Source organism: Leptosomus discolor, chromosome 8, assembly GCF_034619465.1.
Source record: "Leptosomus discolor isolate bLepDis1 chromosome 8, bLepDis1.hap2, whole genome shotgun sequence".
Lineage (NCBI taxonomy): Eukaryota > Metazoa > Chordata > Aves > Leptosomiformes > Leptosomidae > Leptosomus > Leptosomus discolor.
Genome location: NC_141398.1, coordinates 33,574,729 through 33,596,933, shown reverse-complemented (window position 1 = coordinate 33,596,933; position 22,205 = coordinate 33,574,729). Strand labels below are relative to the sequence as shown.

Below are 22,205 nucleotides of genomic sequence, written 5' to 3'. Positions count from 1 at the left end.
AGTGGTTACAAATTAGAAGACAAGGAAAAAAAACCAAGAAGAGAAGAAAGGAAGAGATGTCACACGGCAGAATACTTGAGTCTTCTGATCACTTCCCTACATACCCAGTATTTCTCTGCTGCTTAGCTCTGACAGTCAGTGGTGATATTAATGAATACAATTCCAATAATGGATGTAAAGTGAAGTACTTTCATGTATATGATTTTCTTCTAAAGAACCCCAAGTTTCAAAAAAAGAAAGAGGCCAACTGTGGAAACCATCCTCTAAGAGAAACATCTCTAAGCAAGTAAGGGAAGTACTCAGAAAAGACAAAATACAGAAATGAAAACTAACTGCCCACCTGGGCAGGGATCAAAGCATAAAATAGGACATAGGGATGACACAAAACTTGACATTGAAAACTTGTGGCCTTTAATGGTTTATCAAATAGTTCTGTATTGTATTTCTGACATATTTAACTTGATGCAGAAGAATCAAAACTAAGCAGACTACTCAAAGTGACAACAAATACTTAGAGTAAAGCACTATTGTTAAATACAGGAAAAACACTGTTTTGGTTTCATCATACTTGATGGCATTTTATCTGCTATTTTGAATTTTCCACAAGGAACTGATTTTTCATCACATGTTCAGTGTTGCCCCAATCTTTGCATTTAAGGGGCTTACATATTCCAAGACTTTAAACTTGCTTCTCAGAATAGAGAGCAGGATGGGGAGATGGTATCAAAAGATGACAAACGAATTACAGCATTGAAAAGGAGAGAAATCAGTGAGAGGATAAAGGACTGAAACAGGCCAGCCGCCTGCTCTCTAAAGGCCCAAAGAATTGAGGTGTCCTCTTATCAGTGTCCTTATGTAAGCACTGTATAACAAAAATAAGAGGGTTGTGTTGAGCCATTGTGACCAATTCCATAATTTTTGTTGGTTTTGTTCCTACAACTCCTCAAATCAATGCCACAGATACACAGTATTGCCAGAAAAGGTGCCTAATATTTCTCTGGTATGGATACATGAGTTTTCACTGGAAAACAAGGGACTTAGGACATCTGCTTGTGTAAGCTTGACCCAGTCTTGCGTATACCTTTTTTCCCCATACTATCTAATTTACTGAAGTGAAGACCTCACTATCTATAATTTTCCTACAGTTTCAGTCAATAATGTAAATTATATTGCAATTTTGGACAAGGCATCTTCCTGGGCTCTTCAAAGTAAGCCTGGAGCTCTGCTGGGTGACAGCCTGTGCAAGCCTGACCATGAACATTGCCAGCACAGCCTTGCCTGAAACGGTACACAACTGGCTTATTTTGTGGCTGGCAGGTTTTGCTACAGGCAGTTTAACAGGATATGAGAGTCACTACAGAGATGCACATGAGCAGTTAACGACTCGCCCCAGGCTTCTTCAGCTTTATTTTGGGACATAAAGGTAGAATATGTAACCCCTCCTCTTTTTCCCCATCCCTTATCTTTCCTTTTACTGCAAACGAGTCAACTGAAATAACCACTAGTGTTTAAGGAAGGCCTCACATATCTCCGGTCAGCCATTCACATTTGCTCATTTTAGCATGTAAGCCAGCAGTACGCCCTCTTATAGCCTGAATTGACCTTTTTTCTTCCTCTTCTCTTCCTCCTCCAGCACAGTGCAGCCTGTTAGTCCCCGATCTCAGGACAAAATTGCAGGTAACTGATGAGCTTCTGTTAGTCCCTAACATGAAAGGCACACTGATGGGAGCGGGTCGCTGGGACTTTACTCTCCCCACTCCCTGGTAAAGGAAAGGTAAATGATCATGTCCTGCCTGCCTTGGAATTTTGCTATCTGGAAGTTACCATGAGTAGGAATCACATCTTCTTCCTAGAAGTGCACATTCATTCTCAGCCCCAAAATGGTGAGGGCTCATATCTTCCTCAGCACAAAGCGACGCTGTTGGGAGCAAAGTGTTCTGCCCAGCTCCACAGCAGCCTGTTGGGATGTGGAATATCTTCGCCTGACCTCATCAACTTTCTCTAGCATGGCACTGTATTCACCCAAATCAAACACTACAGAGTTCAACCGACAAAAAATAAACCAATTTTATTTTATGATCCGTGCTGTCAAGGAGGCTTATTTCACTCTGCAATGAAAGCCCATGCTTTTCCCCCCGTTCCTCTTTCTTTAAAGTAACTATCCCTCAGAGACTAAAGACACACATTGCATAATTATATCAGCTGTTGAAACCTCAAATGTTTTTCAGCTTCCCACACTTCACAGCAGGACCAGGTATGTTGGGTTTTTTGTCTCTTCCATTCTGTGTAGTCTAATTTTTTTTCCTGCAAAATATTTTAGAATTTAACAGGTACAATTGTAAATGGCTGCAATGCCTCATAGCCACATACTGCACTCACTGCAGAGATGGTAATGGAAGAGCAGTTACCATTTGAAATAATGTGAGAATTAGTGGAGGAAAACTTATTTTTATACACAGCACTTGCAGGGCTTACAGCTTGTCTAGAAGATAACTATTTAATTTAATAATTACTTTTGTGAGAAGCAAAATAATCACCTCGGAGACAATCTCTTAAGTCATGATAAAGTAAATGTTCTCAAAGTTCCTGGTTGAAAAAAATAACAGTCTTCAATTCCAGGTGGGAATCACACACATCCACACCACACACAATCCCCCCCATATCCCCCTTTCCGTTTGGAAAAGATATTCAATCTGGAAGCTCCAGAATAAGGACGGGAGCTGAAAAACAAGTGTTGGAATTCCTACGGCAACAGGAAGCATATAAAAGATAATGAATAATTTCTGCTTAAACAGCAAAACTCTGACGTATAGGAGCTTACAATAAACAGACCATGTTTGAGCTCTGAATGAAACATTTCAGATATATTAATTCTTAATACTATTTATATTCCCTACACTTGTACCTAGAGACACCAAAAACCTGGAGCCCCACAGTCCTTGGCACTAGGAACGCAAACGGCAAGAGACACCCCTTCCCCCCCGCCGCCAAAGGATTCATAGTCTATTTACAGACCAGCAGGCAGGTGAGAGGAAATCCCCTTATCTCCATTTTACAGACAAGGAATGTAGGTATGAAGCAGTACACAGACAGACATCTCCCAAGCTGCCCAGAGGTCCTCTGCAGAGGTGGGAACTGAGCTGAGAACCCCTGAGCTCAGAACCCTCATCTGTCACCGATAAAAAAATGCTTTTCTCTGTGCAGTCCCTCTCTTCCAGTGCACTGTTAGGTAATTGCTTTCCATTCAGTTTTCTTGTCAGATCCTCTGCATAAAAATCAAAAGTATCCCACTTCAATTGCTCCACTTGCTCTTTCTGTTAGGTCATTTCTGGGTACCTTTGAAACCTCTACAGTTCTTTCTAGCCCCACTGAAGTAGAGATGCATCTAAACCACATTCCAGATCCAATCAGGAGACTAAGATCTGCAGTCAGTTTTCAGCATACGAACACGTTAAAACCCAGCCATATCTCTTCTCCTTGTATTTGTTCCTCTAACTACTGTTCCCTTGCTCATCAGTCATGTCACCTGCTATGACCCAGCACCACCACAACTCTCCCAGGGACCACTGAAATCAATACACTGAGAAGTACTCTGTACTTACCAGGAGATGTTTAGCATCGCACAGTCCCAATGCACCTCGATCTCTTGTAGCTCTAGCTCCTTCTGCTTTACGAGCTTACCAGTCACTTTCCCACGTTTACATTCAGAAAGTATTTTCACTCCCCTTTGTGCTTCTGGCACTTCGAAAATACCTCCACTTGCGTTGTCTCCTCACTTCTTGTCTGTCTTTTCTTGGGATTTTTGCAACTCTTTACCATCCTGCTTCTCCCAACATCTCCCTCGCAGCCCTCCTCTGGCAGCATTCAGAGCTCAGCCCTGATTGCTCCTTTATTACTGGAGCTGACTCATATCTTTCTACACTTGACCTCTCCCTCTCGGTTCAGTCTACCATGTCTGATTACTTCTCTGGCATCCTGTCCTGGATGTTCTGTGGCCACTCAAACTTCACAGGATGAAACCACACACTTCATTCTTCCCTCACATACAGTTTCACGACTTCTCCATTATCAACGCCGTTTCTGCTATTCTGTTTTGGTGCTTTATACTCTGCTCTCTCTGTTTTCTGTTTTCCAACTAAATTAGCATTGAATATATCCACTCCTTTCAGTCAATGGCTAAAGCACCTCCCACATCCATCTGCATTACTGTAACCTCCTGCTTCTCTTTGAGCTTCTCACTTCTTATTTTTAACCTCATCAAAATGCTGCATCCACATCCACTTCCACTCCCTTTATCCTTACTTCAGTGAGCCCATCTGCATGACCAAATTCCTTCGCCAACTTCTCTTTGAATTACATGACCTCCCTTCCAAGATATCATACGACTCAGCACCTGCCTCCATCTTTTCCTTCGGTTTCATGGCGATCTCTTCTGCTATTCTAGTCATGACTTTTGCTAGATTAGTTAGTGGTCTTTGAAGGATTTCCCTCTGTTTCAGCACGAGCTTTCCTTCTCCAGTTCTGCCAGTGCAGTAGTACAATGAGAATGCAGAGGAAAATGATTAATAGAATCCAGGACTCATAACCAGATTTGGAAGGTATTTCAGCATTAAATCAATGTATCCCACTGGCTTGCCTATTCTTCAAGGACTGAATCCTGGTCTTTGTATGCAGTTCCAATAAATATAATAGTCTGGGTCACAGGACCCACAGTACTTCTGGGTCCACTAGTGCAGTTTCAGGCTTGCAAGACCATGTATAAACTATATATAGGTTTGAGTAAGAGGGTGGGGATGGCCACATTGCAAAGTTATACATACTTCCCTTATAAAAAGTAGTAAGTGGTCCCCTTTCTGGGTGCCCTGTAGGCTGTGCATCTGTGAGGACGCACAGACATCTTGAGATCCCTACAGGTTTCTCCATACTTGGGCTGGTCACAGGTTTTTACCTGATCTGTCCTGCTGATGTTATGATCACATGATAATTTCAGTTCATTATATCATCCTTTCCCTCCAAACTCCAAAAGGTCTAGAACAGGTATTAACCAGAGAAAAACTGGCATTTTTCAGTCCTGAAAAATGTGTCATAGCCAAGGCAGTGAGCGTGCTCAGCCAGCATAGCTGGGACTACAGTTTGTTTACTTTCTGAAAGAAACTTATAGCTGTGCATGCTGGTGGGAAAGAAAGGATTAAGTACGGGTATTACATACTTTTAAAAATGATGACCATAAAAGTTATTTGCATGAGGTAGAATGAAATCCTACCCCACAGAAGGAGGGGGTGAAAACAGACCAATGAGATGCTCTGAAAGCCTGCTGGCTGGAAGCCTCTCTGCTCTATTCTTTGCCTCTCTAGGGATACTAGTTTATCTCCTGTCAAGAGGCATACCCTCCCCTTAGAGCACCTAACAGTTTGAACCTAAAAAAATCAAACATAAAAAAGGAAGTAAAGCCCTTAAATACATATCTATTAGTCTGTTAAGAGGTACAAGTATCTAGAGTTATAAGTTCATACATCCATGCATACACACGTGCCCATCAAAAGGGAGGAAAGCACTGTTCTTTTCTTACAGTGCTGAGACTTCAAGATTGCAAAAAAAACCAAAACACCCAGCAAAATATGTTGATGCAATTGAGTTCTAGGCCAATTCAATGAACCTAGGAAAGCATATTTTTAACAAATGGCTTCGCTTACTTTTAAGGATAAATAAACTACGCTAATAGTGTAAAGTACCTGCTGCTGCAGCACATAGTCCTTCATTTAATATCTGTGGGGCTTGCTGTCACCAGCAGCACATAAGAGGAAAGAAACACTCAACATTTTGCACAGGATTCATCTGATTCTTCCTTCTGCTGTAGTGGCACAAGCAGTAAGAGTGCTTAACCCACTGTTGGTTTCCAGGCTTCTCAATTCTGTTCAGCTTTAGCTGCTTTTTAATCAAAGGAAGCTATAAGCACACTAGCAGGATGCTAATTTTGAAGAGACATTAGCAAAACCACAGTTACTTCATTAAACTGTAGACCTGTAGTTGACAAAGGACCATCAAATCCCAAATAATATTTTGTTCCTTTGCACAGAGCAAACGAAAGCAGCTTTAGTTAATTTAATAATAATAACAGCCTCAGCCACAAAGGCTGAAAAACGAAGTGCCATCAACTACTGAGAACCTCAGCTCAGAAAATGATAACAATTTCATATTCACATTTATCACGAAAAAATGCCTTTCCTTGACCTTCAGAAAATGAGGTCTACCACATTAGTTAATAGGGAGTCCTAAGTCAAGCGCCTTCAGTCCTAAGTAACACGTAAAACCACATAGCAAAACAAAGTAATATAACATTGAACAAGAATGCAGGGTAACATCTGTGAGGCTGTTTTTGCCTGAATGCTTTTATGCTCCTTTTAGGTCTCAGCTTCTCCTAACTGCCGATTTTGGCAAAATCCAAATAATTTGTCATCGTTGCCCTCAAATATTTGCATTCCCAGAAACACAAAAAGCATACACTTACTTACCTGTAGCAACACCTGTGATTGATTACACCGTCACTCTGAATACCCTCTGGAGGTTTTGCTCAGTCCCAAAAGGAGAGGGGGAAGGGATGAGAACAGTTGTCTGACGAAGAGCACTATTAATTCCAATAAAAATACGATTTCTCCTATACATTTGACAGCATGCTGAAAATCACACTAGCTGAACTCCAGGTAAACCAGTCCTTCCAGATACTGGGTCGAGTCAAGCAAACTCTACTGCAGCACGACAAGGAAAAAGTTGATGTATCAACACAGAAGACCCTGATCTAAAATTCACGGGTATGGGAACGAAACACAATCGATACACACCGCAATTTCTATAGCAACTAGAGGGGAAAAAGGAAAGGGGAAAAAAAAAAAAAAAAAAAAAAAAAAAAAGAGTTGGTGCCTTAACTGTGAGCACAAAGGTTCTGTGGGGAATGAAGAGACCGGTCCCTCTTGGCATCTCTCTGATCGACAGGCTGAGTCGATGCCCAGCGCCTTCCTCCCGCGCTCCCTCTGCTCTTCCCCGGGGCTGTGCGGAGGGGCGCGCCGACACCCCGGCCTGCGGCGGGAGCGCCCCGGGGCACCCCCCCCCGACAGCCGAACGCTCCCCTGCCTCTCTCCTACACCCACGGATCTCAGCACTCACCGTCACGGGCTTCCTCCCCGCGACTGCAGTTGCTGCAAATATGTTTGATCTCCTTGCCTATGTGACAGTGTATCACAAAAGAGACATTGTTGTTAGTGCTGGTGGGCTCCTTCAGTGGCTTCATCCTCACTAGATAGAACGCTTTCTTTTTAGGTTTCTCTCCACTCATGTCTGAAACCGAGCCCTGCCTGCAGCCAGACGAGGAAAAAGCAAGCATCCCAGGCTGCCGGGCGGGCGTGCAATCCGCCATCCGCTCCCTCTCGCCTCACTGTTGAACTGCCACACACACCACAGGGATGAAGGGGAGGGCTAGGGGAGAGCGGGGGGAGGGGGGCGGAGGAGGCGGGAGGCAGAGCAGGCAGAAGCGCTGCCGGAGCCTCGCTGCCCTCCGCGACCCTGCTCCTTAACCAATCCACTCGGGCTGGGCTGCAGGACGCCCACCGTGTCCCCGCTCCGGCCGTGCCCGCCACGATCCTCACCCTCAGGCGCTGGGCACGCTTGGCGGCAAAGCGGAGCCCGGCTCAGCTGCGGCTCCCTTGCCGGCTGCGCAGCCCCCAGCAGCGCAAAGGCTCCCTTCGCTTTCCCCTCCCGCCCCCTCCTGTTCTCCCATGCCCTCTACCCGCTCTGGAAAGTCCCCAAACTCGCCGGAGCCCCGCGTAGGGCCGCAGCCCTCTGGGATGGCGGGGGCCGCGCTCCCCTGGCAGGACGCGCCGCGATTCTCCAGCCTGGCGAGCGCCACAACCTCGCCTTCGCGTCGGGGCGGCATGGCACCCTGACCCGCTGTAATTAATGTTTTATATACAAAGGACAGCCTGCCAGCAGGCTAGCAGCGGGCTGCGCCCCCCCCCCCCCCCCGCCCTGCCTCTCTGCAGGCGGCTTCGGCTCTGGGGGCACAGGGCCGCTCTGCTTCAGGTGCCCCAGGAAAACTAACTGCCTCCCCTGCAAACCCTTCCCGCTTTTCATTCTTGCTTTCTCGCCCCGTTTGCTTCTTTGAAAGCAGAGGAGGTGCGTGTCCTGGCCTGTACAGAGGTCACCATGTCAGCCATTGACAGTAGCTGGCACCACCCAGTGACTTCAGCCCAAGGCCCCCCCCTTGCTCCTTCTAGCCAAAGGCTGGCTGGAGGCAGGCTGAGCAGAGAGGCCCAGACAGTTGGAATTCATTTTGACTACTTATCTGGGGGATGAATACCCCTTCTTTGCCTTCTGCCCATCTGGGGGATGAATACTCTCTCCCTTGCCTCCTGCCCAAATTGCAGCTCATCCGGAGAGCAGCCCTCCATCCCTGGGTGCCCACAGCCTGGGCAGCATGCTTTGAAAGCTCCCCCAGCCTGAAGGGGATTATAATCTCTGGCCAGACGCTCTGTCAATCCCTTGCTGCCCAGCTGCCCCCAGAATGTGCCGTCTGTTTTCACAGAACGGTAAACAGCCCAAGCTGCCCAACCTGCCAAAGCAGTATCTCAGGACAGTGCCTGTGATACAGAGAAAGTCACAGAGAAAGCAGGGAGCAGGGGTGAGGATGCTTGCTTCTCACAGGCTTCAGGAAGGAAACCCTGAAGAAGAGATAACAACCTCAGCTAGTCTATTTGCTATTATAGGAATTTGAGAGTTGCTCCTTTAAATCTTCAGCAAGCTATCAGTTTGGCAGGCACTAAGCAGAGAGAGTGCAACTGGGGCAGACGAAACATGGCAAAGAATAACACCATTCTCCTTATTTTTAGCCAAAGCCCTTGCTCGCTGTTAGAAGAAATCCACTCATTCTGTAATTCTTTACCATTTCCACATATTGTTGCCACATGTTTTACTGCAACAAGAAGCCAAACCAGCCCTGATTCTCTTCAACTGCACATAAAACAGTCAGTGAGGCTTTTGTAAAAATAAAGACAGAGCACAAACTTCAGGATTCATGCCATGGTTTTCCATTTTCTCAAATGCACGCACGCACACGCGCGCACAGACACACAGAAGATCCATGCAATGAAACTGCTGACCTACTTTTTCTGCATCATTCTGATGCAGGTCTGACTTCTCACCTAGCGCTCCCAGGAGTTGAAACCTTGAGATGTTTCATATGGCAAAATTTGCAAGGCTTTACTTTTTTCAGCACCATTCACAAATCAGACTAAGTGCTATCCAATCTCACGGAAATACGGGCTGAAGTATGCTCTCAGCAGAATCATACTGTTCACTAGGCCATGCAAAGCATCCTGCACACTGGGCTATGTTTATAGGTTTACGTTGACTGGTCGGTCACCTCGGGTTAAGTATTGCCCCAAACGACTTGATTTTGTACGTGTTGCTCATCTAAAATTCTCACCTGTTTCAGGTAAGTGGTAGGAGAACAGGGAATGCAGAATTATTCAGGAACAAGCAGGTGAATTCCCCAAATATGCGTATCATGTAGTTACGAGCTAACGCACTGAAAAGCCATCCTCCCTTCAAATGCCTAATGCTGAGCCAGTGTTTGCTATGTTACACATCCGGAAAGCGAAAGCAGAGAAGAGTTTGATCTCTCACCAGTCACACAGCAGTTCAGACACTCGCAGTGGATTTCCCTCTAACTTATTCATCACCTTTGAGAATACCTTCTGTTCAGTTGTGATTCAGAAAATAATTAGGTAAGCGACCATAGTTCACCTTCTGAACTTACTTAGAGTTCACGGCTGTCTGTCATCGCTATTCGGCACTGCTGCATTATAGAAATGGGTCAGGAAAGGAAAGCACATTCAAATGTGAACTTCCCTGAATTTGGGAAATACAGATGTTAATGAAATGCAGGGTGAACTCGAAACTGGAATACCATATCTGCTGTCTCAGGGCAGTATTGGTGTGTTGTGCCTCACCTGTTTCAGAAATGGAAACTAGAGTGAACTAAGGAAAGGAGACTAGAGTGGTCCTCAGCAGAGCTGAAGACCAGCAAAGCTGGTGTTGTAAAGCAAATGGTCTTCCAGATCCAGAAACAGGTAGGACTTAAGACATGAAAAACTGGGTCAGGTCATCAGTCTATTGCAGTCTTCCTCTGTGACCTCAGACAATTACTTACAATGTCTTGGTATCTCAGTTCCTTGGCTAAAGAACAGTGATGTTGATGTTTCTGTTTTTCAGACAAATTTTATGAAATCACATTTCAAGCTGCTGTGAAGGTGTTCGTATATGACAGAGGGAACACTTACACAGACTGTTCAAATACAGAGATCTACTATTTATAGAAAAATGAGAAGGGAAACAGGAAAAACATGTTCCATCAGGCTTAGTCCAAATGGTTCACTCGTTCCAAACTTAATCTTTTTTGTTTCACTGGATTTTTTCAACAGTGTTGATCCCTCCTCTTCTAACTCGTTTTATTCTAAAACCATGAAATTCAATTCAGATCTGAAAATAGACTTGCTAACCAAACCCCTGCATTTTTATTGTCTCCATTATTGTCTCCCAACCTCAAACAACTTCTAGAGAGGAACAGGAGCAACCCCTTTCTCAGGCAGAGACTGGAAGGAGGCTATCTGTGTAACTATTCCTACAGGTCAGACTGAAAGCTTTTAGTGACTCCACCCAGCTTCACCTGTACTCTGTACTATGAAAGAACCACCAAACATTATAGGAACAACAGAGTTTTTGCAAGCAGATCCCAGGAGATTCCAGAAGTCCAGATGCTCTGACATGTTTGAGGATATTGGGGAATTAATAACTGGTCCAGTAGGTTACACCGATTCTGTGTGGAGAAGAACCCCAAACTATCATGGAGAAAGCCGATCACATTTTTGCTTGCAGGTGCTATGTATTTTGAATGCAAAGAAGCCCTGAAACCATCTGCTGGTATGTCTCTTGTAACATGCACTTTGCTATAACATGCAAATTGCCTTCACTCCTAACAGCCGCCTTATAGAGAATCTGAATTTGCCACAGCTCGTAAAACAAAAATATGTTTAATTATGATCTGTGTAATTATGGTGAAAGCTGCTGCTGCTAATCAGTTCCAGAACAAATAATGTAAAATGAACGTACTACAGTATTTCTGCAGAAAATGACTTGCTTTGTCTTGTTTATAAAGATAAGTTAAAAAAAAAAAAAAGCATAATAACTCTTCTACTACCTCAATACAGGGCTACAAACCTTGGCATAATTTTATTGCACAGTGGACAACAAAATCAATGAAGAGTATGTCAGACAGTTGGTTATTTGACAGTGAATCAACAAACTTGCATCCTTTTTCTCAGCCCACATTCACTTGTACAAGCTTGGGAAACCATTTGTGCCTTCAGTTTCCACACTCCCTGCAGCCTTTACCAGTAAGGACAGTGCCACTTCAACTGTCCATAAAGAAGAGATGAAAGGAGCATCCCCTTTAAACAGATGACTACTGAGATATGGATTCATATCTGTATCAAAATCTTTGAGGCTCCACCCTGTCTTTCCATTTATTTTCCCCTGGATCATGTCTCCTCCTGCTACAGATCACATGGCTTAGAGTCTTTTTTGGGACACCGTGCCCTCAAACAATCTCTGTGAAAGCAGAAAGTGATGCTGGAACCAAGCATCCAAAAGCAGGCAAGCTTTTGGCTGTATCCTCCGCACTTCAGAGAAGATTTCCTCTTACTTCTTTCCCCAACCTGTGACACTGTGCAAATGCCCAATGCCAGTCAGGACACCCCTGAAGTCTGCCCTAAGCCCCTCAGCTGAACAACATGGAAGTGTCTGTGCAGGCAGGACAGGCTCCCTCCTGCTTCCAGCACAAATAGGCGGACATCAGAAATCGCATGGGAGCCTCTCAGCTACGTCTCCTCAATGCACAGGTTGTCCTGGAGAGCTGCAGTTTCCCTGAAGCATCTATGGCTAACAGGACAGCACTGTCCAGGTGAAAATGTTAGACAAATTAAGGTCTAACAAGGCAGCATCACTTCCTCTCAGCAGTTTAGTCTTTCTAACCAAAATACCATGATTCATTTGTTTTACAGTCTATTTAGGCAGTGATGTTTTTGCAGGGATGCCCCTGTACTTGGCATTTTTTTCCTAAATATTTTCCTTTCCTTCCTAGTTCCTCTGCCCACTGTACTATGAATCCCAGTGAGAAAAAGAAAGAGATAAAAGATAAATTAACTAATTACCAGCTGCTCTGGTGATTAATGCATACATTGATGTTGTATTACACACACTGAAACAAACTGATCAGCTTGGAGTGAAGACGGAAATACCTACAATCTGATCCACTGACTACAACAGAGGAATCAGCCACTAACACAGTACCCACTGTGGTAGCATCTTCTATTTGCTGCCAAAAAACGCCCCCAAAACCACCTCAGGACAGCTGACATTTTCCAAAGGAGTTTGTTGCCAGGTCGAGAATCTTTCTACTTGCAAGCCACAACTCAAACCTGGATACCCAGGTATTTTCTCTTTGCCAGACAATTAGTGCAGCAGGATTGGTCCATGGCAAGGGCTCCAGGGTGCTAGGCTGACAGTATTTCTGCATATTTCTGCTTACTGCGTGGCACATCAGCAAAACTGGGAGGGCAAGGAGGAGGGAGAATCAGCCTGAGACTCCTGCAGGCCAAAATAGAATATGACCTTTTTAGTTCTGCAGCTATAAACACATTCTTAAGCAACAATCCCAACTACTCGGCGCAGTCAGGAGCCCAAGAGAGCCAGGTGATGAGTGACACACAAACAAAAGCAAACTGAAGGGAGAAGAAAGGAAAGAAAATGCACTTTCCTGGCCTTCTTACATTCAGCAATGCTGCTGAAGCATCACATGGCTCATTCTTGCTCTACTCGCAGGGTTCTCCACATCCTATGCACACACTTTCCCATGATGGAGTTCTCTCCTTATTTAGGAGAGACCCTACTTTATTTCAGTGGGATACCATATGGTGTGATAAAAATGAACAGAAAAGGTTACACACTAAAACCACATAAGCTTAGAAACACCTCTTTGCCGCAAGTGTGAAGAAGTGCTGATAGTAAAGGACTTCTGAGGATAAAAAGGAAGATGTCATCCTACCCAGCAGGACAGATGGAAAGTTGCTGAGCTGCCATTTGAATGCCCAAACATGTATGTGTGATTAATGCCCAAAGGCCTGATGAATCTAAGGGTAAACACCAGCAATGAACCAATGTGGAGTCTGGATTTGTAAAACAGCTGAGCAAGCAACTACTAGCATTAGATGACGCTCAAAGGAAGAGACAATCTTTATGCTGAAATTATAGCCCTAGCAAAGTCATTGCAAGTCTGAGCGCTAGAACCACTAGTCATTACAGTCCTAACAAGTCATTAGCTCCCACCTTAGAAAATCCACTCTGAATTTTTGTATCTAATTTAGATGTGGCGTGCCCTGGGGTTTTAATAATCTGTTTGGAGCACTTTGCAGATCCTGCATAACTGCTTTCCAGAGGAATGGAAGCCTACACCATTTTAACCATGATAATAGACACAGGATAGAGCAGAGGCACTAAGTGGGACTCAGTAGCACTCCTGCACCCTCAGTTTAGATAGAGCTGCAATCTTGAAGTTAACAAAAAGTAGTTCCAAAAACATCATTGTAATTACAAAACTGAAACCAAGGAGGAATCTGAATTAAGTTTTGCCTGGCCAATTTAGCAATTCATGTGGCTGCACGTCTTAACCTATACCAAAACACAATAGCAGTGATGACTTGAAGACTTGCAACATTCAGCATCCAGTTATTCCCTGCTTGACAGCGAGAGAATAAAGTCCAATACACACTGGATTTTCACCCACCCTGCCACCCAAAATACCTTTTTCCTTCTGCTCATAAATAAAGAAACAGCTCTGCACCTTCTGCTTTCCTCCTATCAATGCCAGAGCTGTCTTATATATAGGTGCAGAAAAATATTTTTAAAAAAATCCACAAAACCAAACCCACAGTCAGGTATCTGGCTGCATCTACAATTCCTCGCAAGGTTATGTTCCCCCACAGCATGCTAAAAAAAGCTCAGCGAGGGGAGAAGGCAGAGCATGTCTGTGTGCGTGCCTGTGTGTCTAGCAAGCCCCTGGGGGAAAAACTGAATATGGCTTATTCTTGTCAGAAATGCTCTTAGCCATGAAAAAGGGGAAGGGGAAGGTCCAGAGAAGGAGTCCAAGCCTTTAGAGTAAATAAAGTCAAGTACTGGCCACCTCCGCGTGGCAAACAAGCAGAACTGCTCCCACATCATGGGTCAGTTTTATATCGCTTCCTACGGATATAGAAAGTAGGCACTTGTGGTTTTGTTGACTCCAAGTAAAACTACATGTTTGAAGAGCAAAGCAAAGAAGGCAATAGGGGGATTCTAGAAATGTGTATTACAACTGCTTCATAATAAGAACATTAATTTGAACAAAATCAAATATTTGACTTAAAATAATACAGAAAATACATCAGAAGCCCTGAATTTGCAACATGCAACGAAGAAACTTGAAACTCTGTGGAACTGATCAAGTTTTCTGTGTGTGACAAACCAAGAACTTTTCTGAAGACTGTTGCATGCAAAGAAAGCTCAGTAAAGCAGGTCACAGTCATCATCTTTCAGGATGCCATTATGTTTTTCTCGCTATTTTCTCAAGAATTGCACATGTGTCAACGTGGGAATAAAAGAAACAGTGCTGAGAAAAGAACTACTTGTAATTGCTAGTGCTTGCAAACCTTGGGTGGTCAACTTGAGACACCTGAGAAAACCTTAGTCTTTCTAGATCTGCCACTTGGGATATCCTGAAACTCTATCCCTTTTACAGTGTGTGGGATAGACATGAATATCATGAAATCCCAGGGGGTCTAAGACCTTCCATTCCCTGTCACAGGCACTCAAGGACTGAGCTATACACAGTGCTCTGTCTGCCCTGGCTCCAGAAAAGTCTGAGTCATCTGGCTTTAAGGAAAATTTAAGAAAATAGGTCAAACTGAACTTTCTACCACAGGCAATGAAGTCAATCAGCTTGCACAAGCATTGCTCTCAGCACAAACTGCCCTCGCACTTCTGTCTACATGACTAATCAAATTAATTCCTGATAGTATCAAGTAGCATGGCTTCCCTAAGAACATACACAGACTAACATTCCCTGCTGATAATGCTTACTTTCATTGTCTTGGCTTCTCAGGCCAAAATTACGGAGAAGGATCAGACTGCAGGAACCTTCAGTGAAGTAATACATCCAAAATAAGTAAAAGTATGGCTTGAAATTGCTAGACAGACCAAAAGATTTATTTCAAAGCAATTAAATGGATAGTTATTATCTCAGAAACTCTCTACTGGCTACTGAGATCACCAGCCTACAGCAGACAAAGTTATGATCAGCACATAATAGGGATGACTGCATTTTTTGCCTTTATAAATGACTCATATTAAGTCTGTTGCTTGTAGTTCAGAACAGTTTACTTGAAGGTCAGGGATATGACTGTCCATGAAACACAATCATTTACAGAACACTTTTACACACAAAAAAAGAAAAGGCAAATGAAGAAGAATAAGTTTTGCAGACTTAGCCCCAAAGAGCTCATTTGCAGTAACACGGTTTTACACTCCTACCCAAACTTTCCAGGCTAATGGCCTGAGACTTGCCATGTCTCTTGTGGGCCACTGGGTCAGCCACACAAAACTAATGAGTTTTCATTTCAGTTTAACAGCTTGCTAGGGTTCCTGTGGTTTCCAGTGCCATTGTGTTTGAGGCAATCTGAGAAAGTCATAAAATGCAAAAGCTTTGGAAGATGGATGTGTGGGGAAAGCCAGATGGCAAGTCCAGTAAAGTCAAACCCTGACCAAACTCAGATGGAGGATGAGAGTCTGAGCTGAAGGAGCAAGCTAAATGTTCACGAGCTCTAACAGAGGTACAAACGAGTAGGTAGGCAAGCAGGCAGAAATTCAGCAGGAAACATGAGGCGAAGGAAAGTAATGTTCAGTTGGAAGAGAGCGCAGATAAAGGGAAGGATGAGAAAGAGAGAAGATTAGGAAAGCAGTGAATAGACATTTAAACTTTCAGGGTGCCTTTGAACTGACAGACCCTCCCAACCTTCAGAGGCTTCCCCACCACTGAAAATCACTTTGTAATTACACACAAACAGTCCAGGAACCAAGACTACTGGGGCAGCTGCAAAGGATGATTAAGGTACGTACGCTGGCAAAGCTGTAGGGTTAAGCTTTCATAAGCATCTGTCTCCACTGGGCCTGACAGCAGCATACACTGTCAATCTCCTCATTCCAATACACACATTTTCCTCAAATTAGGAAAAAAAAAAAAAAAAAAAAAAGACAACCAAATCCCTACGAACAGCACGCAGTTTCTATACATATCTCCCAGCGAGCTAGCAGCTTGCAGTACTGAAATGAAGCAAGAAGCTTCTGACAATATAATGAGCATCTTTTTCAGTCCTTTCCTCCTTCAGCATAAACATAGGCTCCTCTGAACAGCAGCACAGAAAGCTGCATGAGGAGCTTTTCACTTTCTCCAAAGAAAAGTAGCAAAAAAGGATTCTTACTCTCTTCCTTTTAGCCCCTATTATCTTTCCTGCAGCCAGTCATTTTTCATCATCAGACTCTTATCTCTTAGTCGCTGCTTGTGCTTTCAGTGTGGACTGGTATGAAGCACAAAGCACAGAGGGAAAAGTTTGGTTTTGTATCAGTCCCACGTCATCATTCCCCTACCGTCCCCAGAGTTTAGCATAACCAGGCAAGTGTCTACAACACCAACAGACAATACATGTGCCATCAACAGATCTTGCTGATGAAAGGCCATAGTAAGCATTGTTTGCCTCTTTAAAACCTTAAATATCAGTCAACAAAAGAAACTGCAGTGTGCTAAAGGACCTGAAGAAACAGCTGTATAATCAGTTTTTGCTGAAATCCTGGAACATATTTTAATGTGAAATTTTCTGATCTCTTTAACGTCTGCCCATTGGATAATTATAAAGCCTCAAGATCCAGACTAGATTTCAGTAATTTTTCAGTGCCTTTTGTAATGGGAGTAAACAGTTCACAGCTAAACCTAATTTGGCTTTCTCAGTGGTGCATTGTCATAATGTATAACTATACACTTATACTACTCTGAAATCTTAGCCATCGTGTGTGTATTACTCATAAGAAATAAGAACTTCTAACATTTGCTATTTTTTGAGGTTTTACAGATCCAGTTGCTCCACCTGCATGATCCATAATGTCTATCTGCCAAAACCTAGTCTCCAGGGGACAAAGGTAGCATAAAAAGCAAGATTTTGCTTTGGCCAAAGGTTTAAACCAGGGAAGAACATGTGACTGCAGTACAAAATGCATTTCATTCACAGTGCAGGAAATGCAGCAAGATAGTAGCAAAACCCACTGCAGATATTTTTCATTACTTTGTATTACCAAAATTCCAAGGGTTCCCAGCAGAGCTCAAGACTGCAGTACACAACACACTCTGGCATTTTAACAGCCTTTTTGTCCTAATGATCTTCTTCAAGTTTTCTCTAGTGCAGTAATCCTCTGAGTTTAAAGCATCCCAGCTTCAAGACCTTGGTGCTTCAAGACTTCGGTGAGGCTCTAAGTGCATCATGAGCCAATAGCAGATGGAAGCTTTCAATCACTTTATGGGTTATGACTGGAAATCTATCAACAAAGTCTATACTAAGAGGCCAAACACATCTCTGTTCCTTACATCACCATGAACCACTAAGACCTTATTGTTCATAAGCAGAATTTAAAGACCACACTGAGAGAAGACTCAGGAGAGAACATTGTTTGCATTCTCTTGCAATGCTTGCACTGAAGCAGACTGTTCTGCATAAAAAGATACCCCCACAACAGATTAAGGCTTAAAAGTGAGACTACTAATTACTTACAACCAAGCATAAGATCAAGTTGCCCAGGGAGGCTGTAAAATCTCCATCTCTGTTGGTTTTCAAGACTGGAATGGATAAGGCCCCCAGCAATCTGATCTAACAAGACCTGTTTTGACCTCTGGAGGTTCCATTCAAACTAAATTATTCTATGATTTAAAGATAAGATCTTCTTCTGACTTGTACACCTTTGTGCTCACAAGCAAAGGTAGTCTAGGGCCAAAGACTAGCTCACAGGGGTGTGTGAGTGTATTTCTGTAACTGCAAAGTGACCGAGCTTCCTTGTCAGGGTAACCGCTTTCAACCATTCGGATGAGATATTTGAGTGGGATGTGACCATGCTACAGCCCTTTGGTAAGAAGATAGCAATTCACTCTCATGGGAAGATACACAGCTTTTCAGTTTTCTCCAGGGGAGCCTTTTGGCTTTCTTCCTCATGCGACCTGCAGCTCCAATTCTTGAGAGATCTCATGCACTATAAGCTGCAAATAAGCTTTTCATACCAAAAATATGTGTTGTTTTTTTTTTTTTTCCTGGCCATATTTTGCCATATTTCTAACCACTTTGAGAAATCCTGAACTATGTATATTTTGTAATTATGCCTTGTAGCCTTTCCTGATAGATGTTCCTCCATCACTTCCTAACCACCTCCATCTGAAGGAATGTCACCTCCACACTCTGGTTGCCAGAAGATGAATACCCTGGGAAATACAACAAGTATCACAGGACAAAGGGCTGCTCTGGCTGCCTGAGGCACTACTCTGTTGATATCTGCACAGAAACACACAGATGGGGAAATGGAAAAGCTTCCAGCCCTTGACAATATAGGGCACTAGCTGTGGCTGTGCATGGGAGAGGAGCAAGAATTTTGTGAGGCCAATCTGGCTTATGAGTGGAAGCGCAGGGACCAGTAATGGGGAACAAGTGTTTTCTTTGCTCTTTCTCTTGTTTTTCTGCCCAAAGAAGGATGTAAAAGCAAGGAAGGTGAGAAAACAAAGAACGTGGGTTGTAGAGAACGAAGCAGCTTATTATAAAGCTATTATGAATAGTTGGCTTGCTGCTTAGCTAGGGAATAACAAAGTTAGCAATTAGAGATGATGAATGGTTGAAGGGGTTTTTATAATGATATGGAAAGATTTTCATCTTTATATCAGACAGGTTGAATTCAGGTCAAGTCAGTACCAACTAAACATGAATGCCAGCTGATTTATTGCATCAGGCTGTGTGGAATAAGCTTGGTCTCTTGTAAGCTCTTTGGGACAAGGGCTTATTCGTAAGTAATTATCTATAATAAGCACCTCAACTTGCGTGAGAAGGTGCTTTATACAAGGTACTGTTCAAACAGCCCAGCCTTGAAAAGGTTACGATTCAACTAGATACAACTGTGAAAGTATAATTCAAATATGACAAAGAGAAAGATGGCATAGCTTCTCCAATGCCTTACAGAAAGTATGTGCTAGAGCTTTACTTGAATCTGTGTTCAATTACAAGCCAGTTCTTCCTGCCTGGGTATTTAGAAATTGCACAGTGCCTCTTGGGCAAAACTGCAGTCTGTATAAAGCAGCAAAGAACATAAGGTGCCCTTTACTAGCCACCATGTTCATCAGCATCTTTCAAGAGTCTGCTGCTCTCACAAAATCACCCCAGTGAGAAGGAGAACACGTGTTTGTTAGTACCAAGGAACGATGTCAGCTTCTGGCTTGCTAGCAAGGGTTATAAACAACATTATCTTTACACAATGGACAATTGCCTCTTTACCAGGTTACTGTCAGAGAAGCACTGGTATTGGCAAGTCACAATATGTAGTTCAGCTCCTTACCAGAAACTTTCAGCAACTCAGAATTATGAATCTTCTGGTTTTTACATTTTGGGAATAGTAAATGAAGTACACGAGAAGAGGTTGGAGGTAGTGGAGAACAGAGACTTAGTTAAGGGTCCAAAAGAGACAGGAAAGCTGGAGCAGGAGAGAAGTCTAGGAAATTAAGTTGAGCCTGGGAGAAAAGAAGAGACAGGGAGCTGATACACAGAGACCCCAGAAAAACTGCAGCGACCCAACCCATCAGTGGGGTCATACTGACGCAGTCCATTGTCATTGCCACTGACCTAGCATGGATTTAAAATACCATGACCGTAGTGCTTCATCTACCACACTATTAAGCAATGCTACTTTGCTACATGTTCTGCTTTGAGTCTGTGCAATGGGACCACATTAGGCATTTGCTGCAGTATAACCATGTTAAATAACTGGACTTTGCGAACTTTTTAAACATGGGTCCCTAGAATGACTAACACAAAACCAACAGTGTGGAGGAAAGCAGATGGCAGGTTAACCAGTCTTCAGTTCCCCATTCTAGGCTGTGCAGTCCATACAATCATATTTTGTATTTTGACAATTCTGCCAAAATTAAAATAGTTAATGATTATGAGAAGTTTGAAACATGGAGGAGTAGGTCTTCAGGACTTGTGAATGTCTCCAAGGCAGGAATGGGCTAATTCAGGTACAACCAAATAATATTAATCAAAGCATCTGAGGGAAGAGGTGGAAGGAAATACGTAAATGTCCCCATGGCTAGAAAGAAAGAAGCTCAGCTTTGTAAGGAGAGACAAAGGGAGTCTAGCGTTGCATGGCACAGGAGAAGGTGGTTTCTTTTCATTCATTTCTTTCTGTGATTTCTCCCCATCCTCTGAGGAAGGACAGAGAAGTGGGCATTTTGGACAACAAAGGAAGATGGAAGGATTGCAGTTTAATTCAGGAGAAAAAATTAGGAGCTAGCTGAGGTTCTAGAGCAGTCAAGGAATTTCACTCTCACATATACTACTGTGTTCTGTTACCTTATCTTTCTGATGTTTTCCTCCATTGTTAAAAGCCCATGGATTGACTAAATCTATTATGTTCACACTCTGCCTCCTGACACATTTGACCACATAACAAAGCATTTTTGCTGCACAGTAATGGTGACGTTGGGACCCTTCTACAAATATCAAGATTTCTAATGCATAGCCCCAGGATATCCAAAGGCTTACAGCTGTCCAGTTTCAGAGCTTGTGATGCGAGGCTTGACAAGACGACGTATCATCCAGGGACAAACAATTACCTAGAAAGTGCTAGCTTTTGGGAAAATAGCTAGGAAGACTCATGGTCCTGAGGATTCTGAGGCGTAAAGGACAAAGTCCATGACCTTTGTTTTTATTCATAGGTTTTGAAATTGAGTGTGGTCATTCAGATATAGAACACAGAGCTCAACTGCTTCACAGAAGCAACTCAGAAAATACACTTTGCCTATGCATAATAGATACTTGTAAAGTTTAGGGTGGTTGTTCCATGTGTCAGTAGACACAGGAGGTGTTGCAAGCCTGACTCATTTGCCTCTGTGACAAGAAGCACAGCACTGTTTGGAGATAAGAGACACTGTAATATCAGTATCTTTTAGTCCTAAGAGTCTAAAACTGTTTGCCATCATTCTGTAAGTGAATAACTTCTAATTGTCTACTGGTTGGGAGGATGGGCAGTAAAAAAAGTACGTAAGGTGAACAACAACAAAATATTGTTTAACTATCATTTTAATGATGATTACAGAGGATTTTGGGTAATTTTTCAATTGTTTCAGGCATTGCCTTCTGATATCTTTGGCTAAAAAAGGTGCCTGGATGACACGTCAGATAAGACATAGGCCTTTTAGAAATGTGAAAACATTCTTCCAACACAGTTGTCCTAATAATGATTTTTTGATAATGCAAGCCTTGCAAGAATAGGATTTCAGGAACAATGGATCTACACACTTGGGATGACTTAGATAAAACCAAAACAGAACAGGGAAAAGTCACAATGCAAAGCTTTGTGTTTGGATGCTTGTTATACCTTTATAAATTTAATCTCTCTAGATTGAATGTTCTCTGTAGATCACTGTGCTCACAAAATGAAATACACTGAAATTCAACCCAAAGATCCTGAAACAAACCCATCCAGAGACATTAACAATGCTCCAGTGAGTACGCTGCCACACTTTCATATTCCAGGTCAATGAACTGTATTCTAAGCAAAACATCTGGAGCACTGTAATCCAGCTTTCTTTAAAATCTAAATCTATGCTGAGCTTCTCTTCATTTCTTTAAGATGCCATTTAATTACAGTCCTGATCAATGCCATTTTGCAAAACCATCTCCTGCACTACTTCCCCCCCTAACAATTAAAATTATTATTTTTTTCTCTCATTCTCCTCAAGGTAGTTTCTCAGAGCATTAAAATCTTAA

General features: G+C 43.0%; 1 protein-coding gene across 1 annotated transcript in view; it reads right to left on the bottom strand.

Moving 5' to 3' along the window:
* Positions 1-22,205, bottom strand: part of PHACTR1 (phosphatase and actin regulator 1) — a 307,280-nt gene that overhangs the window by 141,411 nt on the left and 143,664 nt on the right. The gene's annotated exons all lie outside the window — the stretch shown is intronic.